Below are 6,665 nucleotides of genomic sequence, written 5' to 3' on the forward strand. Positions count from 1 at the left end.
GCTGAAACCTTTCTTCACTGCCTTGTGTACCGATGTTATCAGAGATATAGGACCTACTTTAAACTGATCCACGGTCCAGCTGCTGGGAGCACAGAAGTAGAGTAGTGCTGCGTGAGTGTGCTGGGTAGATAACCCAGAGGTCGATGGGTAAAAACCATGTGATTCTATTGCTCAATGTCTCTGTAAGCTGCTTTCATATACAAAGGTTCTCTGTTCTGCATCTTGCCTTTGCATCTGCTTCCCAAAGCTTCTTCAGTGGAGGCGTGGCCGCTGGAGCCCAGGAGTTCAACAACCCCCCAGCGCTGGAGGAAGGACCGAGCTCCAAGATGCGCGGGGTACGGCTGGAAGCTGGATTTGCTCAATGCTTGTATTTTTAACTCATTTAAATGGTACCTACTGTATGGGGCTATGGTTTACATTAAAACCAAAGGATCATATCAGAGTGTTTATATTTAGCAGTGGTGGTTGGTAAAATGCACTTTCTGGGGGAGCACTTTCTATGATGCTGCATTTCTCGCCTTCTGCCCTTCCCCCATTTCTTATCTCCCATCTTGATTTTATATTTTTTTGGTCAAATTTAATTTCAGATTAATCAGACTTGCGATTCACTGTGTGCTATTAATTTGTTTGTTCGAATAGTTCAAGTCAAAATTAATGCTGCAATTTAATTTCTGATGTCAGAGTTTGACATTGAATGTGCAGGTGTGAATACCAGTAAGTTGTGAAAATAAATCAAGAACTTGTGGTTTGTAACAAAAAGAGCAGTTCACTGATATTCATGGCATCGTCTCATTTGGGAGTGATGATTCAAATCTGACCAACAAACCGTTTCATGCAGTCATCCAATTGAATAAAAATTTTCTTTAATTTAATAAAAGAAAATAATTCTGGCAGGCTAAGACTTATGCAATGTATTAATAAGATTCTGTCCATTGCTCGCAATATGGTCTCAACCACATTGGGGAAACTGGATGGCAACTAACCGAATATTTCAGTGGACAGCTCTTGGACTCTAATTCTAACCGACACACCGCCCTGTGGCTAAACACTTTATCCCACCCTCCTCAAGCTTATCTCTCCACGCTTCAGGCTCACTGCCTTATTCCTGATGAAGGGCTTTTGCCCAAAACGTCGATTTCACTGCTCGTTGGATGCTGCCTGAACTGCTGTGCTCTTCCAGCACCACTCTTCCAGTATTTGGTTTTCAGCATCTGCAGTCATTGTTTTTACCACTTTAACTCCCCCTCCCATTCCACCAAGGACATGCAAGTCCTGGGCCTCCTCCACTGCCAACCTCTTGCTACCCGACACTTGTAGGAAAAACACCTCAACTTCTGCTTTAGGACCCTCCAACCACATGGTATCAATGCAGTTTTCATCAGTTTCCTTATTTCCTCTCCCCCACCTTGTCCCAGATCCAACCTTCCAATTGGACACCAACCTCTTGACCTGTCATACCTGTCCACCTTGCTTCTCACCTATTTACTCCACCCTCATCTCTGACCTATCACCATCAATTCCTACCTCCATCTACCTATTGCACTCCCAGCTGCCTTCCCTCCAGCCCCACTTCCTTCCCATTTATCTCTCAGCCCCCTTGGGCCACCCTTTATTCCCGATGAAGAGCTTATGCTCTAAACCAAGACTGTGATGAAGCAACATCCTCAACAAATAGAAAATAGCTCCCAAGTCAGATTTCATCCCCTCTTCTGTTTCTCAGTTCTTTCAGAAATAAGGAATGTCTTTTTCTTCCACTAGAAAGTGGTCTTCCCCTTTGCACTGTCTGAAGTGTTATGCCTCACCACTCCTTCAGACACCTTTTAAGAATCCTTTCAACCTGTTTTTCTAACAATTGTGGAGGTGACCAAAAGCAAACATTTCACTTCTCCTCAATGTCCCATTTCTCCTCCTATGAGCCATTTTGTCATGTTGTCTCTGTTACAAGCAGCCGAGTGCACTTGGTTTCTGAATTGAAATTTGGCCATTGAAGTGAACAGGATTAATATTTATCGATGGCGAGCTGTGTTTGCACTAACTGTAATTTTCCATCAATACGATGTCTTTTGTTCCACCAAAACTGGAAACAATGATCTGTGTTTATATTGCAGTCGGATGTAGAAAATCATCCCAGCGATCTTCACGTTATTATAGTTTACTGAGGCCATAACATCAATACGTGGCAGTTTGATGTGACTAAAACCTGGATGGAAATCTCTAGATTATGTTGTAAAAATATCGGTATAATGTTATTCACACTGCGCTGTCACCAACTGAACGAAGCGGCTGTGTGTTTAAATCCCGTGATGAACAGTTTGTGTTCGACTTCTCACATTGCGGGGAGCTGAGCATTTACCCAAACAATAGGCACACCACCTCCCTGACACAGTGTTCACAAATCAAACTGACAGCAAAGATTCACATGTGATCGAATGCTTCTGCAAAGAACTTTCGACATAACCGACGTATTTCTTTCTTCATTTGAAGTGTTCGACGTTGACTGTAGTGAGCCTGACGTGATTTGAACACGCAACCTTCTGATCTGGAGTCAGACGCGCTACCGTTGCGCCACAAGCTCACGGAAGGCTGGTAGCCTCTATTCATACTTAAGGGAAGTGATCGCAATACAATGATTTTACGTTCATGTCTGTTCTGTTTCTCCCCCTTCTCCTTCTGTCTCTCGAAACAATTTCCAACTCTCTCTCAATAAAAATCTGAAAGAACTGCGGATGCTGTATATCAGGAACAAAAAACAGGAGTTGCCGGTGACCCTTCCACAGAACAGATGGTGATTGGGAACATGTCGGTTTATATTCAGGAGATATTGTGGGAGGAAGGCGGAGATCAGGACAGAGCCCAAAGAGAAGGAAGAACTGTTGGACAGAAAAAGGAGTTGATAACGATCTGTGTGGGAGGGTGAATAACTGTGAGGGTGAATAATGGAGACTGTTCGTGGCTAAGTAGTGTGGAATGACAGACTATGTGATAACAAGGCTTGGTGTGTGTGGAAGGGACGGGGATACTATGGAGATCAGGCCCTAGAATTACTGAGTTCGGTCTTGGTACTGGAGGGATGTATGGTCCCCAAGTGTAATATTCGGTGCTCTTCGTTCTGCTGGTGCTGAGCTTCGCTGGGACAATACAGCAAACCTGAGACAGAGATGTTTGCCAGGGAACAGGGTGGGGTGTGGAATTGGCAGGCAACTGGAAGCTCAGGGACTTTTTTGCCGGCAGAACGTAGATGTTCTGTGCAGCAGTCACCCAATTTATGCTTCGTTTTCCCCAATGTAGATGAGGCCACATTGTGAGCAGCAAATGCAGTAGACTGGGTTGCGGGTAGTGCAGGTAAAGTGCCGCTTCACCTGGAAGGTAAGTTTGGCCCCTTGGATAGCGAGGAGGGAGCAGGTAAATGGGCTGGTGTCACACATTCAGCGGTTGCAGGGGAAAGTGCAACTCAACCTGCAAGTTTACTTTGAGAAAATCCTAGACTTGAACTCCCAAGTCTCTTTGCATTTCGGATTTCTGCATTTTCTCCCCATAATCCTTCTGTTCCAACAGTGACTGTCTAGTGTCAGGGCAGCACCAGTGATTTCCTGACATATGGATTGTATTTGGGGATACCATGGAATGTCAGGAATTGCGAGTATCTCAGGAGCAATCATTATTCCTGGAGGAGGCAGAGAGGAATGTAAACTCCGGAACTTTGATAACTTCATGAGGCAGCAATAAATCTTTCTGAACCAAGAAACGAAAGGGCCAATGAGAAACTGCTACAAGGGAGTTAACAAATAACATACATTAACTATCGCTGGGAAGGAGGAGGCAAAATAAATGAGCTGTTTCTTTGGACAGATGAGATAATGGTGTTTAATAACTGTGTGGCAAAAGGACAATTAATTCTGCCTGTAGAAGGAAGGCCTTGGCATAAACGGGTTAATCGCAGGACAGGCTGTTTCAAACAGGTGGAAACCCCTCAAGGATAAGAAGGTAAGCTACAGACCTGAGGTCTCCAGAAGTGTGGGGAGGTGGTGTCAGAATCTAAAGAAACGTGACACCACAAATTTGAAAGTGAGGGAACTCCACCAGAAATCAACTCCAGAATGATTTAGCAGCAGTACTTGGAAGAACAACACTGCATCAAACCCCTGTAAACTTCCAGAGATGGGCACTGTTGGTGGAAACAATGTTAAATTCCACCATCACTTGGGTGATAGCCAAGGTGGCGGGGTGGGGGGGGGGGGGGGGGGGGCGGAGGGGGGTGTGGTTCGGGGGGAGAGAGAGGCTGAAATTGCTTACTTGAGGGATTTTATTTTTTGGTTGCTACCTATAATAAAGTGTAAATCATTGTTTCAACAGTTGGTTGTCTGTGTAGTTTCTGAGTCAGTATTCAAATTAAAGCGATTCACCCACAACCAGAGTGAGAGGCTGGGATTAATAATGACTCCTTTGCATTCAGCAGGACGGCACGTCAATACTGTTATAAAGCGAATGCTGAATCCCTTCCCCTCTCTGAGATCTCAAACCGAAACACCAAAAGAGGAGTGCATTGCCCTATAATCTATAAAATTAGTATGAAAAGTGGTGTCATCTGCTCTAGTCTTAAAAACAAAAATAAATCCCTGTCACTTTAAAATCAAGGAAAAGTAATTTACATATCCAATTTGAATGGAGAACAACTGAACTAAACTATTAACAAACCAAATAAATCCCTTCGAACTACTGACAATTCTGGCATAAAACAGGATTCTTGCTGTTCCAATAAAGACAGGACCCACTAATATAACAAGAAATAGAATTTAGTCTCTCAGATTACAGCCAGGTTACATGTCTTCCAGGATATTCTATACATCCTTCTGTTGAATCTTTTGTCAGGAATGTCTCCTCCAATTCCTGCCCTTCTGGGTTTTTTGTAAATGATGCTGTCTCATTCACAGATGACTGTCAGGGCGGATTTCTCTGTCTAGTGCTGAGGACTCTTAGCTCAAGCAATGGGGAGTTAGCTCTGGGGCTCTGTCCTTGATGCGATATTGAGTTTTTACAATAGGATTGGTCCTCTGTTGTCAGGTTTAGATTTAATAGGTTCTGGTAGTCAAAGGACCTGATTTAAATTAATTGTCTTAATTGAAATGTCATTATCTTGGCCCGCTAACTGTACGAACTTTTGATAGAAATGTTTCAGCTTGTGTGCTTTCTGTTGTGATGATGTTACTCCTTTAAGAAGATTATGTCGTTCTTGATTTTCTTTCCCAACAGGGGTTGTAAAAGGCAGAGGGTCTGATTCGTTTGGGCTAAGGGACTTCACTAATGGCCAACAGGTATTGGCAAAGGCAACAAAGGTTTGAGATCTTTTTTTTCTAGAACGCTTCGACCGCAAAACCGTCTGTAACGTCACCCCTCAGCCTCTGACCCTCCAGGGAAAATAGCCCCAGTCTATTTCAGCCTCTTGCAGCAGCTCAAACCCACCAACCCTGGTAGTATATTTGTAAGTCTTTTCAGAACGCTTTCATGTTTCACAACTTGTAACAAACATGTCGACTAATTCAGAGAAGCCTCTCAATTACAGCTGTAAATGGAGAAAGTGTGTTTAATAATGAGTCATGAATAAAGGCTGCATTAATCTTTTACTGTGACGTTTTACTCCTACATCTCAAAACAGAGCATACAAACCTGGTCAGAAGCAGCCTATGGGATTTAAGACACTATTGGCTGTTTTCCAATGAGAACTGACTTTGCACAGAAACCATAGATATTTTACATGAAAGGGGTACCATTCGTTTTAAGGTCAGGTACATTTAAGTGGCACTGCATTGGCTTAGAAATGAGAGATCCTTGACACACACACAGCTGGACTCATCACTGCGCCATTATTAGCAAATTGGAATTAAGGCTGGGATGTTTTCCCCCTGGAGCAGAGGAGGATGAGAGGCGAAGTTTATAAAACCGAGAGAGTTATAGATAGGGTTAAGGATTGTTGTCTCTTCCCAAGTATGGGGGAATTTCAAGACTTGGGACACATTTGTATGGTGAGTGGGGACGCATTCGTATGGTGAGAGGGGAGAGATTGTAAAATGTTTGTCCCACATAATTTTTCAGAGTGTGGTTTGCGTATGGACTGAGCTGCCAGTGGAAGTGGTTGAGGTAGGTACATTAACAACAGTTAAAATACATTTGGTCAAATACATGGAGAGGTAAGGCTTAGAAGGATAATTGTCAAGTGCAAGGAAATGGGGCGACAGTTTATGGACATTTTGGTCGGTGTGGACCAGTTTGGGCCGATGGGCCTGTTTCCATGCTGTCTCACTGATTCGTGTCTCTTTGTCGCTCCAACAGTTTTGAGTTTTCAGATGAACATCTCACTGAATCAGCCTGAATAAAATCTGATCTCAATAGTCAACTCTGATGTGGAAGTGCTGGTGTTGGATTGGGCTGGACAAGGGCAGAAGTCACACGGCACCAGGTTAGAGTCCAACAGGTTTATTTGAACTCACGAGATTTCAGAGCACTGCTCCTTTGTCGGTGAAGTGATGAAGCAGCAGCATTGAAGAAGGAGCAATGCTCCTAAAGCTTGTGATTTCAAATAAACCTGTTGGTCTGTAAGCTGGTGTTGTGTGACTTCTGATGTCTTCAGCTGTGGGTTTGTGTCGAACTTAATGGGATATTTTGTCCAA

The 6,665-nt window shown here is 43.6% G+C and overlaps 1 non-coding gene across 1 annotated transcript; it reads right to left on the reverse strand.

The window, feature by feature from the left end:
* Nucleotides 1–2,503: 2,503 nt before the first annotated feature.
* Nucleotides 2,504–2,575, reverse strand: trnaw-cca (transfer RNA tryptophan (anticodon CCA)). Its single transcript has one exon. It is a non-coding gene; the product is annotated as a tRNA-Trp (tRNA).
* Between the last annotated feature and the right edge of the window lie 4,090 nt (nucleotides 2,576–6,665).

This window comes from Chiloscyllium punctatum, chromosome 36, assembly GCF_047496795.1.
Source record: "Chiloscyllium punctatum isolate Juve2018m chromosome 36, sChiPun1.3, whole genome shotgun sequence".
Classification (NCBI taxonomy): domain Eukaryota; kingdom Metazoa; phylum Chordata; class Chondrichthyes; order Orectolobiformes; family Hemiscylliidae; genus Chiloscyllium; species Chiloscyllium punctatum.